Source organism: Miniopterus natalensis, chromosome 6 (genome assembly GCF_054644295.1).
Source record: "Miniopterus natalensis isolate mMinNat1 chromosome 6, mMinNat1.hap1, whole genome shotgun sequence".
Taxonomy (NCBI): Eukaryota; Metazoa; Chordata; class Mammalia; order Chiroptera; family Miniopteridae; genus Miniopterus; species Miniopterus natalensis.
This window is the reverse complement of record NC_142086.1, coordinates 80,282,843-80,308,497: the sequence shown is the minus strand read 5'-3', so window position 1 is coordinate 80,308,497 and position 25,655 is coordinate 80,282,843.

Sequence of the window (25,655 nt, the reverse complement as noted above, 5' to 3'; positions counted from 1 at the left end):
TGCTTGAATATCACTGTGTCTATATACCTTCTGCCAGAATTCAAATCATTCATATTAACAACTTTGATTTTATGAGATTTTAATCAGGAAATCAGTTGTTGAGAGAGTGTTACACAAGGGGCCATGTTGAAGGAGAGGTGAAAATAGAAGTTTGCTTAGAGATAATTATAAACACTCCATTTATTTCAATTCAATTTTCAGCAAATTATTTTGTTGAATCTGTGCATTTTCACACAAATATATGTTTACATGTCTCATGGAAGCTGACATTTATTCTCTGAATTTGATTTGAAAATAGCTGAAGAAAAAATGGAATTTGCATTGCTATATAAATTATATAAACTATGGTAATATAAACTATTTAGATTAAAACAAGTAACACATAGCTTTCTCAATTAAGCTCCTATAAATATTCAAAATAAAGATTCAAAGCAATATCTATATGTTGAAAGTTGCTCTGATGGTTCCATCAACATCTATCCCCCTTTATTAGTGGTAAAGGTAATTTTGCAGGACACACAAATGCCCACTGTAGAATGTAATTTCAAGCAGAAGAGATCTGGGCAGTTTGTGGGAAGTGACCTTAGGAGGAAAGGGTGAGTATTCCTTTCTCTTTACCTGAGTCTATGGACTATAAGTTATTGTGTTGAGTTGACTTCCACCAAGTTAACCAGCAAACCATTCTACAGATGGTCTGCCTCCCCCAAAATACCAAGCTTCCAGCCTGCCTTTGTTTACCCAACATGGCTGATGTGTAGGAATGAAACAAATGTACATGCTTTTCAAGTCACTATGTTTTGTGGTTTCTTGTGCCAATAGCCTAGCTTATATGCCAACCAATAAAGGATTTAGTAGAAAGATGTAGAAAAATTCGGAAAAGGAAAATACAAGAAAATGTGGCTTGTCCTAGTAGGACAGAGAGAAGGCAGAGCAAGGACACAGCCATTGCTACTAGAGTTGGTGACCTTTGGTATATCATGGCAAAAATGTCGCCAGGGATCCTGTGGAAGGAGGACCATATACCAACAGACCTTGATAGTTCAGCAGAAATGGTTGGACACATGCAAAATATTTTGTTTCTTGTTACTTTTAGCACAATTCTACCAGAGCAGGACTTAGTTTGGGATTTAAGAGACACTACTCTCAAGAGGCAGCAACGAGCCAGAGACAAGATTGTGTCCCTAAGCTTTTCTCCATCTCCTGTTAGACTTTGGAAACCAGTCTGACTATAAGTATAAAATTAAAGACATTCTTTACCACTCTGGCCTATTGTTTCTCAGATAACCTTAATGCAAGATCAGTGTGTACAGCTGAGTGATGCACTGAGAAAGACGACCAGTGAAGAGGGCAAGTTAGGGCTGACACCTAGCTTCAGCTCCATTCAGCATGTGATGAAGTTGCTGCATGGAGAGGGAGAACCTTTCACCTCTTACAGAGGCTCACTGTCCCCTCACCGCCCCGATGCCTGTGGGAGTGCTGCCACACTGAGCGGGGCTCTCTTTCTATTCTGTCCATCCAGAGTGCTGTCTCATCTCTAACTCTCTTTGAAGCCCTGCTTTAAAGTAGTTGTCTTTCTGTTGACAGAGAAGGATGGCAGAGTTCTGAGGCAGTAATTTCTTTTTTTAAAATAAAAGAAGAGTTTCAGATATTAAAACAGACATAATGAAATAAATCAGTTACTTAAAGATTCGTTTGTTGTTGTTGTTTTTGCTGTAATCACTTGCATATGGAACTTACTACAAGCAGGTAAACTGGAATTCTATCATGAATTTTATGAGAACTGTATTACATAAATAAATGACCCAACAAACCATAATTACCTGGACTGCAAAAGCCTGTGAAGCATATCCCACAGGGATCAGGTGACAATGTTGGACAGCTCTCAAGGATATAATGTCTTTTTCTCATCAGTATTATAGGTGTGGCCAGAGAATAAAATGAGCAAAGAAGACTCTCTGAGAGAGCAGAACCCAGAACTTCTATATAAACTCATTAAGGGGGTCTCCTTCAATTATATGGCATAGACTTTTCACATTCATACCTGATATACATTGGCAATGGCTGTGGAACAGGATATTTGTTTCCTATGTTTCTATTTTCCAAATGGGAAAATCATGGTAGTTATTATGACCCTGTTCTACTTCATATTTCATATAAAAGGGGATTTAGTTTATTATTTGGGTTAAAAACCTGCTAGAGATGATTGCTTATCATATGGACAGTGTGAGGGTTTACCTTGGTATAGTGAGCAGATGGGTCCTTGTGTCGCTATTATTGGGTTAGGGATGAGTGCATTATATTGTGGGAGGAAAGACCTCCTTGACCGTCCAGGTAAACACTACTTCCTCTGCCTTCATTAGCTGTAGCCTAATGTTCTGTTTTGGGAGCAGAAATTATGTGGCCAAATTCTAGACAATTTTCTTAAAATCGTATTAGTAACTCATTTCCTCTTTTCTTCTTCTCACTGGCTGGAACTCTTTCACACTGTGGACAAAGGCCGATGGTAATGAAACAGTAGAAGATGAAAGAAGTCTGGTTCCCTCATCTGATCAAACTACCATAAAAGCCCTAAATATCTGCCTGGTGAGAAATAAATGTTTTGTTTTTAAACCACTATATTTTGAGGTCTTATAATTCATAACAGATAAATAAGTCATAAACCATTCTGAAATCTCACTAAATTTGAAACTTTGCATGGTGATTAGACATTTTAAATAACGATTGTGGTTTCCTGTTAATTATTTTTGCATTCTTGCTGACTTGCTGTAGCATAAGATGATTTATACCTAGCATATGTCTGGCAGACAACATTCACTCAGTAAGTTTTTGTTGAGTGAATTCATTTAAAAATTTTCCATCATTTATTATTCATCATTCATTCTTTCCAAAGACAAGATTTGTGCCTAGAGAAAGTTTTGTAATCTCCATAGAGTTGCTAGAATTTTAATACTATTCCAATGCCTTTATCAAAACAGAAACATATGAGCCAAATTGGCCTTACAAAATCAAAATGAAATTAGCTTTTGACAGAGCAATTCCAAAATAAATTACCCCAAACAGGCTCTCTTCACTTCTATAAGAACAAAGTTCTGCTGTTGTGGAAATATGCTTCTGTGCTTGATAATGAAATCTCTGTGGTGTGCTCCTCCCTGAGCTTTAACTATCACTCTGCTCAGAGCTAGGTTTGGGGCTCAGTTTCAGCAGCATCTCATTTACCACACTCACATCAAAGTTTTCTGGATGCAGTGCACCTCAGAAACAGGAGTGAAAGTGTGCAAGAGCAAGGGCCTCGCACAGGGATGAGCTACATGGTGACCAGTCAACAAGGTAGGAACAGGTTTTATACACCAAGCATCACCTATTTGACTTTTGTCACCTTAGACCATTTTAGAGTATATTATGTGATCCTTTTTTTTTTTTTTTTTTACTCCATGTGATCTTACAGGAACTGTAAATTATATTTCAAGCCATTCTAAAATATATGATGTAGTTGGTAGAAGTGAAATAGTTAATAAATATTATTCTCAGTTTTCCTTTTATATCTGTACTTCTACAGTTTAATTTGGTTAGTTTAAAATAACTTTGATAGAAATATATTTAGTTGTATTTAAAGGTGAACTATAAAATATATTAGCAAGAAAGAAAGAATCTGAAAAGATAAAAAAATAAAATTAAAACAGAAAGGTAAGATTAAATGTGATAAATGCATAAATACAGATGTTCTCCCATGTATGTATCATTACATTCCAGGGAGTCTTTATTTGACTGCATCTTATGAACCCATATATAGATCTCTTCTTTCCATTTGTTTTCTCTTGGTGCTTTACTGAAAATCATTGAACACTTTTTCAATTAACTGACCTTTTTCTCTACTGAGTTCATTGTTTATTCCCTAGAAAAGTTGGTTCATCCCTCTATCAACAGGTAAAGGTGTGGGAGGTCACCTCAATGTCCTACTAAAATGGCTGTTTCAAGCAGCAATAGGTTGCAGCTATACTTAGTCCATATTTGCTAATATCCTGAAAGTATGAGTTGATGTGTATGTGGGACATCCAGTGGGATTTGTCTTGTAAGTGCATAAGACTGGTAGATTTATCGGTGCCTTTTGGGTCCAGCATTCTCTCATGCCCCATCCCTTAGGTATAAACCTCTCAGGGCCTGGCAGATCTTTGTCGGCTCTTCCCGAAGTTTCTACCTTTTGGAGATTTTGAGCTTAGGTCTTTAGACTCTCACCACATGCAGGTTCATGACCTGGCAAATGTCTGGAGTGGAAGACCTGTCTTACATGTATCGAAGGTTTATCTCTCTCTTGTCTTTGTTTCCTATGCATTGCATAACAATAGGTTGGCACTGGACCATCAATCAGTTGTGCTCCCTTGGTGAACACTGTCTACTACTTACAACACAGACGCCTACTTTCCAGATGAGGTTAGACGATAGTTTCTCCTCTTCCTGACCTGAAACTTAGACGATGGTTAATAGGTAAACTATAGATTCTGCCTCTGAAGATGGTCTTCAGGTTGCAAGGGGTACTCCCTCTCTCTTGGCTGAACAATTCATTTTAAATTACATTAGATGGCTCTCACTTCAGTAGTTTCTGGCAACTTATTTGTTAGTGTGACCAAGTCACCATTACAAAGGAATTTGGGTCTTTGGTAGTTCTTTTCAGGATAGAGTTGTTGCTCATGTCCCTCCAGAGTTGAATGAATCGATGAACTAGGAAGCAGCAATGGTTACTTGGGTTCCATGTACATGCCTCTTTGTCCCCTGAAGAATGAAAACCATACGACCATTGTCTGTGGATTAGATCTGCATGAAGAAGGCTTCCATTAATGCTAAAATATGTAGTATGATGGTGTAAATGTAATACTAATTATAAACATTATAACTAGCTTTACTATAGTTATAATTATGCACATAATTATAAATTTATTTATTTATTTTTAAAAGTTTGTCTCTACCCTAAATGTCACACTTTTATCCATAGCTGGTTCATCAAGTGTGATCATCCATTCACACTTTTAATAAGTTTAGAAGAAAAGCTTAGAAAGTAAGTATAGTTTGGTAAAATTATTATATCTATTGAGTGATAATCGTATGTATATGATATTTATAGTATCACATAAAAATTCTCATTTGTATTCAAAAGCTGTGTTACATAGTTCTGTATAAAATTACTTAAAACAAGAGCAACACATAAGTCATATATTCTGATTTAAAACATGAAATATACATTGTGATAGCTAAGAAAGACAAGTATTTGCAATAGATGGCAGTATTGCTGCATTCTTTATGAATGATATAAAGCTTTTGCTTGCTTTTATCTTCCCCCAACAAACTTCATTATTTCCTAAGCCTCATAGGTCAATGTAGAAAGATATGCCAATGTAGCTCTTTATTATTAACCACCCCTGTCACTGGTTAAATAAAGGCAGCAGTCATAGTAAAACTGCATCAGGGATGACATGCCTGGAAGATTATGAAAGGTATGGCCACCAAAAACATTTCCTTGGAAAGTATATACGAATATTTCCCTGTATAGCAAGAGTGCGCTGTATTAAGTAGCACAAAAATGACATGTCAAGCCCTAGCCACTTTGGCTCAGTGGTTAGAGCTTCAGCCCATGGACTAGAGGATCCTGGGTTCGATTCCGGCCAAGGGCACATACCTTGTTTGCAGGCTCGATCCAGGCAACCAGTCGATGTGCCACATCTATGTCTCTCTCTCTCTCTTTCTCTCTCTTCCGCTTTCTCTGAAAAGCAATGGAAAAAATATCCTCAGGTGATGATTAAAAAAAAAAAAGGCATGACAATAATTGAACACTCAACTATGTGTAAGGCAATACTGGGCACATTCAGATATTTTAGACTTTCTTTCAACCAATCACATAAAATCATCATGAGGTATAGTATAGACACACATTTGGGGTATTCATAAGACCTGACACAGTGCCTGCATTCCTCAGTGATTCACTTACTCTTCTTATTAACATTTCGCAGGTGAAAAAACAGGGGTGATTAATCACAATATGATTACTTTGTCCAAGGTCACACAGTGAGCTATTGGTTTTGGTTGATATTTGAACCCAGGTAATCTCCCTTTAAGTCCATGTTATGAACCAATATATTATGGTACCTCTTGATAGAATTACATTTTGCATTCAATAAATAGAATTAAAATATTTTTAAAAATTATCCTCACTTATTAGTTTTCTAAACAGAGCAGTTACCATAGAGAGTGTATGCTTTACAGAGCTAGCTAAAAAATAGCCAAGATCAAAAACAACTTTATCCCGAGGTATCGTTTTCTTCCCGGGCAAGCAAAGCCCTGCATTGAAGGTTCCAGGAGGGCATGAAGCCCTGAGTCGCACCGAAGCTTCATAAGCCGTGGTTAAGATGACAGACAGAGGTTCCACACAGCTAGTCACTCACAGGAGGAAAACGGGCCGATTGGGTTAGAAGTAGGACTGATGCATTTTAGTCCTTAAGGGTTAGAAGACAAATAGATCTCTCAGCTTTGCGAGCGAGCACAACAAGCAATCCGAAAGCATTATTTGTGCGAGGCAGTTTGTAGAGCCTGTTCCATTTGTCACTGCACCAGTGGCTGAGGCTCAGGGAGATCCGAGCTATCAGAGGTCCCGGATCAGTGGCCCTGTGTCCAGAGCAGCACCTTAGATTTAAAGGTGAATTACATCCCCTCCAAAACTCAGCTGCAGCCTGTATCCCAATGGTGGCACAGTACTAACTTAGAATAAGTTATATACTTAAAAACATATAAAACTATACCAAAGAAAAGAATGGGTAAAACCAGAAAGCTGACATATAAAGTAGAATAACATTGGGAGGCTCTGGTTGAATCAAAACGGGATGGTCCGGAGTCTGTGCTTTTTCTCCCTTTCTCAGTAACTTTCTCTTCTAGGAGCCCCCAGGTTCCCAAGAAAACCTCCAGTCATTTTGAAAACCGTTAGGGTGAGACCCAGGTCCAGATTTAGAAAGCCAGCACGACCCTGCTGCAGCTTCTGTGCAGCTATCTCTGTAAGCTTGGTCTCTGTGACTTGCAGCTTTCTAACCTTAAAGCAATGAAGAAGTAATGAAGAAAGAAGAGGATGACTTTGCAATTCCATCCTAGTCAAAACCTTTACAGAGTTTCAACTACATGTAATTACTTACAAAAATGGAAAGGCTTAAGGGTTTACTATCGATATATTTCTGAAGTCCAAAACGATAAGGCCCCTAGAGGAAATGTAGCCATAAGTCATTGTTCAGACAGTTTGAAACAGCAAGCGATCTTTTTCTTTGGTATTTTAGAGCAATTTAAATTTCATATAGAACCCCTATAATTTTTTGTGATCATAAAAATGAATGGCTAGAATGAAGCAGATGAATGCCCAATGGCTATAATCCATATTAATTGAATTATTTCTTAAGTACTTCACAAATAGGAATTCATAATGGTCTAGTTCTGGAAAAGAAATTCCATTGTTTAAAAGATCTAAAATTTGACAACCCATTGTAAGAAACTAGCGCTCTCTTTTTCCTAGATTCATTGTGTAGGGGTTAAAAGAACAAAAGAACAAAGGTTCCTAGGAACAAAATGGAATGTCTTTCATATTTTGTTGGACGAGCTTACTTTTTAACTTTTGGACAATGTGATGTAAAGTTCTGTTCATTATGAACATGCCGATTCAATCATTAGTTTACTCTCGGACACCTCAATCTAGTAGATTTGGATCTATGAGAAAACAAATTATTCTTGGAACAATTAGAACTTTAAGAAGTCTATTATACAGTATTCCAATAAACAATGACTTGGGTAAATATGTAATCAAATACGTCAGAGAAAAACAAATATTCTGTATATAATTACAAATCCTCTATTGTTAAGAGCTTAGTATGATGCTTTCCTGCCATCCACTTGATCCCTCCCAATGTAAGGAGAATCACTCACAGGACACATTAAATTAATTTCTTGTCCTCTGAATGCCAAGTGAATGTGGCCAGTGGTAAAGGACAATGTCTGTGTATGTATTTCCCTGGTTCCCTTACCTGGGACCACAGCGTTCATCAAAAGAAAATTATTTCTTCCCTTCAGGTGGCATTTTCTATTAGACTCTCTCCCCTGGGTCCAGGTAATCACTTGCCCCCTCTTGTCTTAATTAGGGCAACACTCTGGTCAATCTGCTGCCTGTCGCTGAATTGTTTCCTGTGATTTTTCCACATCCTGACCGCACTTTTATAAATAGCACCTTTATGCAACTCTCCAGTAATTATGTTATGTGTGTGCCACCTACTTTTGTGGGTCAGTAATTAATACTTGTCATACTTTGTAGGAACGTGTAATACAGAATCCTATCATGGACCTGGCCCTTTAAAAAATTTATTTAACCTTTAAGCAAATACTAAACGAGCGCTCATCCCGTATTCAAGACACTCAGCTGCATGATGGGAAAACAATAGTATATTATTTGGCAGCTCTGTTCTGCTGCTAATACTCCTAAATGGTCACTGCCCCTCAGGTTTCTTGAGAATCAATATACATTTTTGAAAGTCTGCTTTCAAATTCACAAAGTAAATAAACAAAGTCTTTGTCTGAACTCCTGCTACAGCGAAGAAGGGATTTTGTCTTTTCTTCTTTAATTTTCATGTGTTCCAGTTTCACTGGACGTTCTCATCGTGAGCAGATGCTCCCTGAACACCGTTATTAGCTGGCATTAAAAATAAGACAGGCGCTGGGTGCAGAGTAACCAAAACTTACCAGCACTGCCCTCCGGGAGCTTGCATCTTGGTATCAGGTCTTTACATTATACTACTGGGAGGACACTGTTCTTTCTTCTTTTTAATTTTTCCATGACAGTTTACATTTAATATTATTCTGTATTAGCTTCAGATGTACAGCAAAGTGGTTAGAAAATCATGCACTTTACAGTGTGGGAGGACACTGTTCATGAACTTGGCCAGGAAAACAGTCCTTTATTTCAGTGCATTCCATTTCACTGAGCCATGGGAAGCCTGAGTTACCTTTTCACACTACAGTATATGTTGCCTCAGTCCTTGAAACTGCTTCTGTCTACATGGAAATCCTTCTGGGGTGTTTTATTTTTAAATTTTATTTATTTATTTTTTAGCCTGTGGGTTACATTTCAACACATTCATTTTCATCTCCTTCCATATGAAAGTACAATTTACAAGAAACATTTCTACAATCTCTTTAAAGAGATTTGTCCTATTGTTTTCTAAAAATATAAACATTTGCATGGGATAGTTCAGAATCATTTAAGATTTAAAATAAAGCATCTTACGATTGCCTGGTATTAAAGATTGAGCTTCCAGAGAAAGATGTTTGAAATAGGCTGGAATTTCTCTTTGATATCAAGTTGTTCTAGTTACCTTGGGTAAATACTTTTTAAAAAATTGGATGTAACTTTAGAAGTATTCAAGTAAAACAAAATAAAATTTAAAAAACAACCACCTTGTTGTCTGGAGCAAATTACTATTTCCTGCACGAACCCTGGAATCCCCAGAGATGTGGAGAGTTTCTACAGTATTTAAATTATGAGCCAAATTGCAGCTGCAGGGTCTATAAATATTCCGGAGCCACTGAGCTCTCCAGATATCAGTGACCTTTTACAACCAAACACTGTCTGCTTGCCAGGCAGACTTCTCCTGATTTCCTGCCACAGATCCAGTTTCTGTTTCTGTGCAAATGTCAGGCATAATACAAAACCAAAATAAATACGGGTTTAGGATTATTTGGTTTTCAATTTTTTCACCCAGTAGGTAAACATTTACCAGTTTTCTTACAGTAGGTTTGCTTCCAATTTCAAGACACTCATTATAGAGATTTCTGTAAATTCAACAGAAAGCAGGAAGAATTCCCACCAGGTCACACCACTGATTACTATTTGGCTGAAGTCCTTTGAAACCTCCGAACAGGAAACTGCAGGTGAACCTCTCCGCGTGTCCTAATGCCTCTGTGGTGTGTACACACATTGCTGCTCTATCTAGTTCAGGAAGCACCTTCGGCCTCTGGGCCTTGACCTCAGGCTCGGTCCGAAAGAGTCTTCTATGTATTAGACTGAGTGATGTTTTTATTAAGTTCCACTAGAGTTAAACTCCAATATAATGGCACAGAATCACTCTAGTAAATTTGAATATCCATACAGAATCCAAATTAATATGTTTTTAAGATTACATTGCTCCGTAGTTAGTATGTACGATTAGACTGAAAGCAGCAGCAACATTTTATCCATTCTTAGAATTTTGTGCCTGTGGATTGACCTTTCCCCCCTTACAGATGCCAGATATTAATGATCTGCAGCTGGTGAAACAATTCCTCTGAAGAGCTTCCTCCTTTTATGCCTCGTGCTATTTCTAGATTTCCAATTTGGAAATACTGCGGATTTTTCTAGGTTTGTATTTAAAAGCTGCACATTTTTATTTTTTCACCCCCAGGAAGGATTAGAGTGACTTCTCTTAACACATTATTTCACTTTTCTTCTCTACGCAAAAATATATCCTTCAAAATTCCAAATATTTCAATAATTTCTGGTTGTTGATATTATTCTTTCCATATTAGGTTGATGTTTCCTAACTTGTGTTTACCTTTAGTCATTTCATTTGGTTTTTATAATGAGTGTTAGGATGAGAGCTATTAACATGCCATCCTTTCCAGATGTTACCAAGAAAGCTTTTGAGATTTTTAATTACTATACAGTAACTATCACTGATAGTTAACTATCAGCTGCTCCAGGGTATTTTAACCACTTTATAGAGTTTCAGGTTTAATCTCATAAATCATTTCTGAACTATTGGTAGAGGCTACCTGGATACTGTGTACGAAGGTGCTGTAACAGCTGCTGTGGGCCTGGGAAAGGGGCCATGAGTGAATACATCCCAGCCCAACTGAAACCTCTCAAAACATATTACAAAAAGACAGAGTTTGATTAAGGAGGAAAATGTTATCAGATGTTTCTAGCTACCAGGCTAGAAAATGCTTCAGATCACGTGGAGCTTCCCGGAGCATATTCAAGCTTTTCATCATTATGCAAAGAACAGTGGAAATCCACATGAGGATTTTAGCCGAGATCTGCAAGCTAAATCTCCCTCACTCCCACCCAACATAAACCACGTGGTAGCTTTCTCTTTGAAATAGCAACTAACATTTTTCCATTGACATATTTTCTAAGACTAAACTCAAACCATTAAAATAGCTAATGCAACCTTGAAAGAAAGGGTAAAGTGAAATGATGGTGGAAAGAAGTCAGAAGGTTAAGGTATTTTCTGTTGGAACAAGGAGCTTGCTGAGTTACAAAGATCAGGAAACGTCTTGGAGGAGAGGTCTAGGGAGACCTTAGCACCCTGGGGTTTGTTCAAAGCAACTTCCACTTCTCTGAAAACTGTCTAGTGCTCTGACTTTGGAAAATATGTTCTTTTTTTCATTTGTGACTCTAATATTTTGATATACTTTTGACAGGTTTTTGGTTATTACTTGATGCTATACATTTATAGCAACAAAACATTAAACTTAACAAAATATTTACCTATTATTACCATAACTGATATTATGAACATTTTTCATCTGTGAACTTGTATACATTTGACAATTTATGAAAGAATGCTATACTTTTGGAGAAATTGTTTTAATTTTTATACAGACTATACTTCTTTATAATTTTGATAATATTAAAAATAAATGTTATTAAAGCCAGGATTTTGATAGCTTATTTTTAAAATCCATAGATCTTGTGTATGTTCAACCACTCTAGGATATAATTAGCCAGAATGAATAGGCATTATCAGTAGCTTCATGGGGGAAAACACACAAACAAACAAAACAGATAAATCTCAATACACAAGTGTACCATATATACATGGAGACAAGGTTTATGGATAAAATATTTGTTTTGTAGACAGCATCTTGCAACTCATAAAATAAATTGCCAGTTGATTTTTAAATTGCCCTAAGGACGGAGGATTTGTATTTTCTGTAATATGTAGAGCTGAGGCCCTCAGATCTGAGCCCAATGAGAATGAGTGGACGAAATAGTGACGCTATAATAAACCTAAAGAAAGTAAACTCACAGAGTGATCTGACCATAAATTCCCAACTGGGAAGACCTGGTCGTCTTGCCCCAGGCATGTAACTTCTTTAGTTAGGGGTTTATCTTTGACTTCAGAAAGCCCTCCCCATTGTTTTTGTGCACCTAGGTTAACACTCCTTTGAAGTAAACTTAATCACCCTCAAGAGAGCGAATAATCTTTACTCTCTGTAACCCAATCCCTGCTTTGCTTTCTTCCCACCTCTCAGTAATCTTCCTTGTGTTTCCTCCTTAATTTCAAATGCACAAAAGAAGCTACCAAACTGTCCTTCTCCAGGGCATTTGAGGTCTTATTTCCTGGCAGTTGTCCTCAGTTTGGCTCAAATAAATTCTTGTAAAAATTCTCTACAGTTTTGAACATTTCTTATGTTGACAAATGCTACCAGCAGTTTAATTTTCTTATATTAACTTGTTCTTACCTCATGAACTTTTCAAATTATTGTATTCTTATAATTCATAAATAAAAGAAAGCTTTTTAGGTAGTGAAATAAAATCATATTTTTATTATTATTAGTTCTAATACCATTTTACAAATATCTATTTAAAGCAAAACTGATTGAAAGATATAGATGTATAGATAGATAGATGATAGATAGATAGATAGATAGATAGATAGATAGATAGATAGATAGATAGATGATAGATAGATAGATGTATATGACTAAGAAATGAGATTCATAACTGCAAGCATAGGCTTAGTATACAAATGAGGTTCAAAGTCTACTTTACAATATAAAAATGTTGCAAATCTAAATACAGAATGAATATACAGATGATGTATTATAGAATTGTACACCTAAAACCTATGTAATTTTATTAACCAGTCACCCCAGTAAATTCAATATAAAAAAACAATAAAATTAAGTAAAACTTTTGCATCATAGGTGTTTAATGAACCTTTCTGAATTGAATGAATAAATAAATGACTAGGTTATCTACAATAAAATTTGTCCTAATCATCACAATGGTTGAATACAATGGGATATTTTAAGAGAAGTGAATATCAAAAGATATTTATTTCACGTTAATAGAAACTCATTTAAAAAATCAGCTTTCTAAATCATTGAAAGTCAGAGAAAAATAAGATTTTATTTAGCCAAGAACTTGAATGTTTATCAAACAAAATTATTACTGAGTCATATTAAGAAAGATTTACTAATTATAACATTTGCGGAATAAGGATATCAATATATAGTGTTCCTAAAAGAGGAACATTGTGTCTATTTATCTAGCTTATATGAATATTTGATTTACAAATAAAATGTAAATTTTCTGAAAACAAAAGTAGATTAGAGTTTCAAACATTTTAAAGACACTATATATTTATTAAAACCTTAGACTGAGTCACCAAATCACTCTGTAGTTTTGTTTTGTTTGATTTTTCCCTTAAAGTAGACTAAGGGATGGGACTTTTGAGATAATGCAAAAGACTTCGCAAACAAAAGAACACACAATAAAGAGGGTAATATGCTCTCCTGTTGCTTGCTTTGATCTAAAGCACCTGCTACATGAGGTCAATGCCTGTGTCCCATCTCCCACACTCTTCCTTTGCGGATTTCTTTATTCTGATGTAAATAGGGAACTGTCCGCTATCTCATTTCTGCCTAAGAAACAAAAACATATAATAAAAATAAGATTTGATAAGGGCTTGGGACATAATCTCTCCTAGGATTTTTTGTGTTGTAAAACAAGAGGAAAAAAATAGAACGTTCCTTAACAAATGGGTGTTCTGACACAGCCTCACCCTTGCCAACCACCTCACAGAAGCGACACGTACGTGATTTGATGGGGTCGTCACATCTGCCTGGAGATTGATTTTTCTCAGGCTCTGGTGGAGGCCCAAGGTGTCCTCAATTAGATCAGGCTCTTTCCTAGTTCTTCCAAAGACATATCTTCAGAGACCTGAACACGCTGTGTTGCTTTCCATTTGTTCTTTGATGTTTGATGTGTCTTTTTATGTTTGTCTTAGAAGGAACTTTATGTGACTTGTGATTTTTTTAAAATGTCTCATTGACTTATCTTTTATCTTCCCAGAAGGCAGGGCCATGGAGATAATCACTGTTTCCTAGGGTAGTGTTGGCCTGTAGTTGGTGATCAACAATGACCCATCCTTGGTTCTCAACAAATATTTAATGGAATTTAATTCAGAACTTTTTTCCCCTAGCAAAATAATGTTAAAAATTGTTTTCTCTTTTTAAAAGAAACATCATATTTCTTATACTGTTGCTCTGCAGTAAGGTATATAATGAAATGATTTACTTTAATTCTCTTTGAGCTGGATGCAGGATGAAACTTTTTTATTTTTCTTCAGAGCCTGTGACTAAATATTCCATTAATTGGATTAAGTGAGACTCTCATCTTAGAATATTCTTTTGTAAGTTTTTAATACCCAAAATTTGCCAGATAATTATTTCCTGTTCATGTAAGTTGTTCATATAAGGTGTTGTCTGTTCACGCAATGACTGAAACATAAGAATATCTGAGTACCCTCTGCCCAGTTGACACATAAAATGTATCACCAAAATGGATAAAGTAATGGAGTGACATTGTGCATAGACATAAAGAAGGAATTTCTAACTCTCAGCAGTCTACTATATTAAACATTTGAAGCAGATTTTCTTGCATTATCAAATAGAGATAATAAAATCTGCCTTAAAGTTTTTCATAAGGATTAAAATCCTGAGCTAGGTAAATATTAACATGTTTGCACAGAGTAGTAGAAAAATACATGAAATTCTCTAGGAATTTGAATATTCAGTAATTTTCTAAGCCAATGATGCATGCAGAAATGGGCTCCCAATAGGACTCATGATAATGGAGATGGATAATTTCTCTCCATTCAGTTGGAGATTATATATATATATATATATATATATATATATATATATCTCCATTCAAATAGTAATGAGTTCTTTAATTTACTTCTAAGGTATGTGGAAATATCTGCTTTTGTAAAAAAATAGAATTATAAATATTTTATTTATTTCTATAAATATATAGCCCATCTTCTTTCCAGAAATTGAGGTAGCTGAATCCAAACATGAATTTATTTTCTTATTACTAAATAAGATTCTTATTTGCAAATATCTAATAATATGTAGTTGAAGTAATATGACAAGTTTAGATCCGTAATCTCACAAGTCAGACTTTTTGAAAGCTGTGTTGAGTGTGTCATTCAGTATAATGGGGGCCAATTTCCTAATATCCAAGTGGCCTAAAAGAGCACAGTTTCCAAAAGTGCGTCTTAGTCTCCCTGGTGTAGTCTACACAGTGGGGAAATAGAGCAAATCATGTCACATGCTTACATTATAGGGAAGGGTACAATAGTTGCAATTATATTGGTTGTTTTAAACCAAGTAATTCTAAGAGGAATGCATTTCTAATAATGGAGCAAAATTTACATGCTGATATGTAATGTTAAAAGGACATTTTCCATTTTCATAAGTATTCCCAATAATGTTTATGTTCACCCGCAAACCAATTCTAAGACTACTTTTAGGATGTAAATTAGTATCAGGAAGGAAAGGCCATATCAGGGCAAAGTTCTGCAAGCCACAGAATGGTAATTTCATCATCTCCTATTGCTCTCTAAGGTCCTTTTCCAGTTTTTCCAACTGATATTGTGTGAAAATTTAAAAAAATATATATATCTTTATTGACTTCACAGAGAGGAAAGGAGAGGGAGAGAGAGAGAGAAACATCAATGGTGAGAGTCATTGATCGGCTGCCGCCTGCACCCCCCTGCTGGAGATCAAGCCCGCAACCCGGGCATGTGCCCTGACCGGGAATCGAACCCTGATCGCCTGGATCCTAGGTCGATGCTCAACCACTGAGCCACGCCTGGCCAGGCAATAGTTTGTTGTTTTAAAGCTTGAACAAGAAATGGAACATATTATTTAGTGCAGTGAAATTATATGCTGGCAAAGTTCTTTTTGCATCGAATAATCGGCTTCTTAATCTTTCCTAGAGAAAATATTCCCATTCAAATCATTCCTTGTACAGTAAAGAAAACTTTGATTTATCTATTGATAGCTAAAGCATACTGTATAAACAGCATATTGTGCACAATATGTTCTCATAAAATCACACACGTTAGCCTAGTTTCCCCCTTACACTATTAACAATGGTCTCTTATAGGGAGAAAAGACTTGTCTTTCTCCTGCATATCCCTTTTCCTCTCATGCTTAATCTGAATAATAGGTAATTTGTCAGGGTTATAGTCCCATTTGAGACCACTATTTAAAAATTAGTAATAAAAAACCTATAAAAGTTAAATTCATATTATATTTCCATAAAGGGCATTGGAAGTAGATCAAAGACATGTCATTCTTTATGACATTTAGAGATGACAGTGGGCAGTATCTTCCCCTCCCCTTTAAATTTTTAAAATCCCACATTTTTCTATACCCAAGATCACCTAAAAAATATGAGTTGAGGAAATAGGTTCACCAGGACCTGTTCATGTAAAGATACCATATGCACTACTATGCAGTATGCCCAGTGCCTGTCCAACTGTAATGTGCATGTGGTTTCCCTGAAAATCTTGTTTAAGACATGGATTCAGAATGGGAAATGGAATTTCCTATTTTTAACAAACTGCGGTCAGGCCAAAGCCCTGCAACACACATATATTATCTATCATCTATCATCTATCTATCATCTATCTATCTATCTATCTATCTATCTATCTATCTATCTATCTATCTATCTATCTATCTATCATCTATCTATCTATCTATCTATCATCTATCATCATCTATCTATCTATCTATCTATCTATCTATCTATCTATCTATCATCTATCATCTATCATCTATCTATCATCTATCTATCTATCATCTATCTATCTATCTATCTATCTATCTATCTATCTATCTATCTATCTATCATCTATCTATCTATCATCTATCTATCTATCTATCTATCATCTATCATCATCTATCTATCTATCTATCTATCTATCTATCTATCTATCTATCTATCTATCTATCTCTCTCTCTCTCTCTCTCTCTCTCTCTCTCTCTATCTATCTATCCATCTATCTATCATCTATCATCTATCTATCATCTATCATCTATCATCTATCTATCATCTATCTATCTATCATCTATCTATCTATCTATCTATCTATCTATCTATCTATCTATCTATCTATCATCTATCTATCTATCTATCTATCATCTATCATCATCTATCTATCTATCTATCTATCTATCTATCTATCTATCTATCTCTCTCTCTCTCTCTCTCTCTCTCTCTCTCTCTCTCTCTCTCTCTCTCTCTCTCTCTCTCTCCTCTATCTATCTATCCATCTATCTATCATCTATCATCTATCTATCATCTATCTATCTATCTATCTATCTATCTATCTATCTATCTATCATCTATCTATCATCTATCTATCTATCATCTATATCATCTATCTATCATCTATCTATCTATCTATCTATCTATCTATCTATCTATCATCATCTATCATCATCTATCTATCTATCTATCTATCTATCTATCTATCTATCTATCTATCTATCTATCATCTATCATCTATCTATCTATCTATCTATCTATCTCTATCTATCATCTATCATCTATCTATCATCTATCATCTATCTATCTATCATCTATCTATCTATCTATCTATCTATCTATCTATCTATCTATCTATCATCTATCTATCTATCATCTATATCATCTATCTATCATCTATCATCTATCTATCTATCCATCTATCTATCATCTATCTATCATCTATATCATCTATCATCTATATCTATCTATCATCTATCTATCTATCTATCTATCATCTATCTATCTATCTATCTATCTATCTATCTATCTATCTATCTATCTATCTATCTAATCTATCATCTATCATCTCTATCATCTATCATCTATCTATCATCTATCTATCATCTATCTATCTATCTATCATCTATCTATATCTATCTATCATCTATCATCTATCTATCTATCTATCTATCTATCTATCATCTATCTATCTATCTATCTATCTATCTATCTATCTATCTATCTATCATCTATCTATCATCTATCTATCATCATCTATCATCTATCTCTATCTATCCATCATCTATCATCTATCTATTTATCTATTATTTATCACATATTCACTTTATTATTATTTATATATAATATAAAAATATGTATTCACTGTTCTATTAGCCTATATATTTTATGCATTATGTACAAAGCAACATTTTTTCATAGATTTTTTAATATCATGAAATAAGCTTTATATGGTACTTTGTTATTTAATCAATTGATTAAAATTCTTAGAAATAAAAATTTTAAGAAGCATAAAAATGTTCATAATACAGATATGGTATTATGGGACGTAATGTCACACTGGGGAGGTCTCACTTAGCATAACTGGCTACAATCTCTATTACAGGATTTGGAGCAAAAAGTTTGCATTTCATAATCAAAAACTATTTTTAAAAGTAGCAACAAAGTTATTTTAAAAATTATATTTGTTGCTGGATATACACTGTAATTCTCCCCTTTCGCTCTACCTTTACTCCATTTTTTTTGCTCAGGGCAAAATCAGACCTCTGTTTATCTGGGACATATGTTTGTCAGATGTATAAAGTGGTAAGTTTTAGGAGGAAATAGGGCTGGAGTAAGTCAGTTATCCTGAAACCCGGATCTTCATTACATTCCTTTCGGGAGCAATAAAAAAAGAAAAAGCGTGGATTCCTGCGTCCCACTGGCAGGACTACCAGTTTAGAGGGGGAAGGTTCGTGGTCTAAACAGACACATTAGGAAGCACTGTTAGAATTACCCGTCAGGCTGGGAAAACTGACCCCTGCGTCGAGGTTTCCTTCCTTTCTGAGACACTACCCTGCACATTCCCTTTCTTTAGCCCAGTGGCTATGACAAAAAAGAAATACCTCCTTTCCATTGACTCTGATCCCAACCTATGTGTGAATTTTTTGCCGGAAAGACTGATAAATTCCCGGCACTCTATTGTGTAACTGGAGACTGTAACACATGCAATTGCTTTTAGAGCTTTTGCTTAAGAAGCCACCTTAGTTTGCCGACAACCCAGGTGTCTGTTCCCTGTAGCTTCCTGGCAAGTTGAGGACGAGCTGCACTGCTTGAAACTGTATTTTAGAGCAGATTGAAATGTTTCTGCTGACCCCTCTGCCTTTCCTCTCCCCACTTAGCTCCGTCTTCTGAACAGCTCCTGTATCTATCTTACCGATTCGGCATCAGCCATGTGGGCAGCATCGGTCTATGTGATTAGCGTGTGGCATTGGCAGGCCGATTCTGTGCTAAGTCTTGGTGTTACTGATCCTGCCTAGTGCCATGTACTTTGCATGGATGATAAAGTGGCACTAAAAACACACACAAAAAACCCAGGTTGCCGCCTTAGAGCTTCTGTTGGTGCTGTCATTTATATATATAAATATAATAAATATAACATTAATATAAATATTACAAAAAATACTTTATGTAAATAAAATAACATATAATGATGTATAACATATAAGTGTGCATGTGTGTGTGTGTGTATATGTATATATGTATATATATATATGTATATACTTGATCTAAATAAAATTCAAGAGCATGTCTGTAGCACAAAAAAAAATTACACCTCAAAAGATACTGTAGTCTTCTTGATTCGGTTTGCTTCTCTGTTAGAGCTAAATATATTTTCATGAGAGAGGGAAAAGCACTTGGTGATTATTTTAAGAATGTAATTTCCTGTGAAAATTACATCTCAGTGTTCCATTTCCCTCTCGCTGGTTTGTGACATCAGACTTATTTTACATGGTCATCCAAAGAACAGCATTGAATCTGCACATCCATTCAGAGTTGTAATTTCCTTGTGCAACTGTCTTGGTGTTTTGTTTTTTTAAAAAAAATCTTTTATGTAAATGATCCAGATGGCAACAATTCTTGTGAGATAAATAATATAACGTAATTTAGACAACACCGTACATGATTACATATGATTATATCTATATCTGATATTGAGAAAATGAAAGTAGTATGATCTGGTGTAATACAACTTAAACTTTTGAAAACATACGTACTTTTCCCAAGTTTGAATTATTGTTTGGCCAATTACTTCTTTGTTGTTGGGCAAATTTTCGAATCTAGATTTTGGATTTAGATTCTCATTGGCATATAGAGATCATATATTAATTTCTAAGATGTGACATGTGCCTATTAGGTCCAGACTTTGGGCTCGCCTGAAATCTCTCTGCATTAATTCTATTTACTATTGAAGAAATAATCATCTCATTTCCTGTGCTTAGAACATAATTTATGACCATTGTATTGCATAAAGGTGGAGAGTTTTAATATTAAATTAGAGAGATGGAAAAAAAAGGTAATATTGCAACTAACATACTTCAGAATGTTTTAGGATGATTGAGGCTTAGGTAGTATTATCATAATTGTTCCAGATGAGTTAGTATGTTTCCCCCACCATATTACAAACTGTTTTAGAAACATAAAGGTGAATATTATCAAACAACCAATGTTAATGTGCTGGAGGCTATATGAGAGACTTGTAGTTGGGTAATACTGGATGTTGTGTTGGGTAGAAGTAAAAAAATAAGCCATCATTGTGATAATTCATCGCTACTTAAAAATGCCCGTGTCTAAGCATCATCCCCCTACAAATGTTACTTGCAATTAGAAGAACTAAAAAGAACAGAACCACGGAGAAAGCCCCATGTCAAAAACCCAAGCAACTTTCTAACTCCCATGAAGAGACTGTATAATAACCTGGAACTTATCTCTGCACATTCAGAACTTTCCTGCTCTAGGATCACAAACTCACAACATTAAATTGCATGCTGCTTTTATAAATTATAGTTTTAAATGTGCTCTAAATTTTTAAGTGAAATTCATTATGATGGTTTCTCAGTACTTTCATACCTAAAGAGGGTTAAAACTTTCAGCACTCCTGTAATTCATTTAAAAGTAGAGTGTGTATTTATCTCACTGAAATTCGGCCCAATTCAACAAAAGTCCTCCAATTACCTCTTACATTTAGCCGCCTGGTTATTATATCAGGTGTTTGTTGTAATGTTTCCAAAACAATTTTTAAAACCATAGTTTATTTTGTCATTGTGTTCTCTTGGCAAAGAGTCCCAGCAATTAGTGTAGGTAGTCATGTGATCATTTTCTAGTTTCATTTGGATATTATATTACAAAATAATTTCTTGTGGCCTCTTTCTTATTTATAAGAGAAATTATCTATACTTAGAATTCATTAATGTAAACTCAAAAAATGGTTCTGTAAGAATTAAAGACTGTCTAGAAAGAAGTAATTTGTCATTCTACATAGATTTCTATATTAGTAAAGACAATTGAATAGGTGTATTATGTCAAGCATAAGTTTTCTAATTTTATACAAACTGTCCAAATATATATTTTTAAAAGTATGAGAGAGTATGTTTTCATCATGCCTGTTATTTTCAAGCTGGTAATTAAAAATTTATTTCACTAGGCTCTCTTAAGATTGTTGTGATACAGGGGAAAACTCTTGAAGAGCAAGGACATGGTGATGGAAAACCAAGGAAACGATTACTTTAACCAAAATGATCCCAACTGAAAATTCATTTGGAAACTCTCTAAAACCTTTATTTTTAAAGGTTTGACATGTGCTGGGTTAGTTTAAAAGAACTGAATAAAATAATATGACTGAAGTTTGACAGTTTTGAGATCTCTAGTTAAATATTTCACTCTTCTTAAAGTTAAGCATATTTTACAATAGAAAGGGTTTGGTCTACTTATTTGTATGACAGGTAAAATGAAATAAACACATTTTGAAATTTTCTTTACCATGCAATTACAATATTTGTCATTTTGCACAAATATTATAAGGATATAGTCTCCATAGCCCTGTGGACATTTTGCAGCATATTGGTATTGTTAGATTATTTTCCATTTCTTTAAAAAAGGAAACACAAATTTAATTATGTTAAAGTATAATTCAATAGCTGTAACATGTATGTATATATATATGCATATATATGTGTGTGTGTATAGCTATGTGTATATGCACTTGTATATGTGCATATGTATATATGAAATATACTTATTTGAGCATATATATGTGAAAATTGGATATTTTAGACTCTAGATTCTTTACCTTACATATAAATCCTTAGATGTGGTCACAGCGACATAAAATAACTCTCCAGCAGCCAAATATCTTATAAATAATAGAAATGGAGTTAGAACCTCAGCCTCTTGAGCTTTAGACTGGGGACACCTGATTACTCCCATGTAGGATGAAAGAAACTTAAAATTGAAGGCAGCAGGCTGGGATTCCAGTACCACTTCTGCTTCTAAATATATCTGTGACTTTGGGCAGGTCCATTATACTTTCTGAATTTCCTTTCTCATCTACTTAGTAGAGAATATAATGATTTAGCATTGTCATGGACAGCCAATGGTATAATAGATGAAATTGGTTTTAAACTTCCCTAGGGCTATTCAGCACCAATTATTTTAATATCACTTTTTTTTTTAATTGTAGATGTTTCTGAAATAAAGTTGTAAATATGGAAGCAGTGCTAGGTGTTTCACTTGAGTAATAATATTTTAATTTTTGATGTACCAATGTAATGGAATAACATGGAATCAATATTTAATCTCAAAATGGTATTATCCATCTTGGACTTACAACCGAAATTTATATTGAGAACAGTTAAACAATGCACCCAACTCTAAGCTAGAGGAGATAATACCCAACTCCTATCCCTTTGTTTCACTAGATTGCCAGCTCAGCAAATTAGAAACCTATGCCTCTAAAGATGGAATCTTCTTTGTGAATCTGTTTCACAATATTTCTTATGTTATTACAGGTCTTAGTGAGGGTTACTGGGTAGTGTCAGATGCAAAGAAAACTGCCTCGATCTTTTGTGCCCACAGTTCTGAACCCTCAGCTCCCAAAGTCCTGCCTATGGTGCTATGTGTGGTGCCGGGTAGAAGCCACGGCCAAGTGCATCCGCTCTCCAGCTGAGCATGCAAAGCTCCGGGTGGAGTTCACTCACTGCTGGTTTACTGATGTCAACACCGCTTCTTTCTTATAGAACATATAATCAACTATTACAAAAATAATGGAGAAAATAGTTGCTCTAATGTGGGGAAAAAAATCTTCTTGCCCAAAGGAAGAAAACAAAATTGAAAAATTAGGCAACATAAACTTCTGGTAGCAGCAGTCAATGAGGGAAACAGCTGCAGCGAAGATGGTAATAAGGGAGAACATAATTAAACCAGATGTTTTGAAATGTATAATTTTAAATGATATACAACATTGATTTAAAATATACATGTAAATAAAAGTGGATGGATTGGGAGCATAATTAAAACCAAAAGAAACAAAAATAAACTTGGTGCAAACCAAATTAGAATGATAGACAATAACTGACTTTGCTTAGCCAACAAAATATTAGCTAGTGAAGATTTTTCTTGATTTTAATTTTAGTGCTGCTTAATCAAACATACATTTAACAGGGTCTCAGTAGGCATTTTCAATGATGAACTTCAGAGGAAATGAAACAGGAAAAATGTCCCTTCTGAGCATTTTAACACGCAGTTCAAGCTACTGTATGTAATACTCTAAAAAAAGTTCTCCTATCCTGGGTACCAGGGGGCTCTCAGCAATACGACTAATTTAACAACTTCAGTCTAAACCCCAATTTTCTTTGTCTCATCTTACCCTAAATTCTCTCCTGACCTGGACTAACAGCTTCCCTTCATCCTGAAACTAAATCCAGCCGTGTTACCTGGGCAACCGCAGGCAATGTCTTTCTCCTCTTAATCTTGCTTCTCTCTTATTTTCATTTTAGCGGCATGCCTACTTGCCCTTTATTGTGTTAACTGCTGTCAAGTCTGGTAATTGTCACTCTTCCACAGGCACTGCTGCTTAGGCTGTCCACATCAGGGACTGTCACTAAGGCAGGAAGCAGCAACTGTAGTCATTAGGAGAAGAGAGGGTGAGCACTTGGGGGAACAGCGGTGGCTGGAAGACTGGCTTTGCTTCAAAAGGGACACGTGAGTGCGTCAGAGGTGGAACTCACATTGTTGCAACCCTGGGGACAGACCGGGACCTCTTAAGAAAGCATTGGTTTCTTGCGTGCATTTTCTTATTAGACATATTATATTTCAATTAGCTACAACCTTAGAATATAGAAACTCTCCTCCAAAACGGCAGTCTTTATTAGGTGTTAAGTTTTGGAGAAAACCAACTGACTCTCCATCATATCTCCCAGAGAATGTGATACAATATTAACTGTAACACAATTGCTAAAACCGAATAAATATATCACAGAGTAAACTGAAGAAGCCACCTGCAATCTGTCGTGAACATGGGGCAGTGGAGTGACACGATAGAACTATCCTAAAATTACATCCAGAGTTTAACTTATGGAGGTATGACTGAGTGATGACATGGAGAAGCCAATGGCATTGAAAGCAGTATTGATTGGTGTTCTAAGGTATGTTTGAATGTTGTTAAGAGGGTAGATCTTAAGAGTTCTCATCACAAGGAAAAAAAACATTGATTTTTGTATCTACGATGATGGATGCTAACTAAACCTACTGTGGTGTGCTGTACACCTTACACTATGCAGTGCCGTATGTCAATTATATCTGAATAACATTGGTAAAAAATAAAGAAGAATTTAGTATTTATCACTTACATTTCTTGAAAGAATGACTCGCCGCAACACACAAGGACACAGGACAAACATCAAAGACAGAAGATGGGAGTGAGAGGAAAGCCTGAGTCAGAACCTTTATTGGGATTTCCACGAGAACATCAAGGTAAGTCTTTGGGTTGTAAGGGCTATTGCTAGCTGACTGGCCTGTGGCCCTTGTATGATTTAAGGCCGGGAAAATATTGGCTTGGTATGTGAGATGAGATTGAAATAAAGAGGCTTAGATATGAAAGACTTGCTCGTAGGCAAGGTTTTATTATCTTTAGGTACTAGCTAGCCCAGGAGGGGCTGTTTCTCCTTGAGTCTACAGGCTCCTGATGCCAGGGCATTGAAATATAAGAAATAAGCAATTACTATTAATATTAGTGGCCCTGTGATGAATGAAGTCCAAATACACAAAGACAGAATCTGAAAAACAGAGTTAGGACAAGATCACTTCTCTAATGGTCTCTACTTTAGTAACAACAGTGCTGCTGCTTCCCACAGGCGGTCGCAGTTCTCAGGAGGCACAGGGGTCCCGAGGCCTGCTGGCAGAGGCGGGGAGATGAGCCTCTTAGGGGCCAAAGCACACCGAGCACGGTGGGCTTCCAGAATCTCATCAGGGCCCTCTCCACGGAGAGCACGCCTGGAACTTCAAATGCATATTTGTGATAAATATTAACACAATGCAAATAGTTATTCATCTCCTTTTGTCTTATGTGATATATGTCATTAACTTTATTCTTGTGGAAATGCTTTAGTTTAATGACTTTTCTTGAATCTTTTGTTTTGGAAGTGGTAGAACCTTATTTCATAAATACGTAGTGTGCTTAGTGCTTCACCAGGAGTGATTTATTTAGCCCTCATTA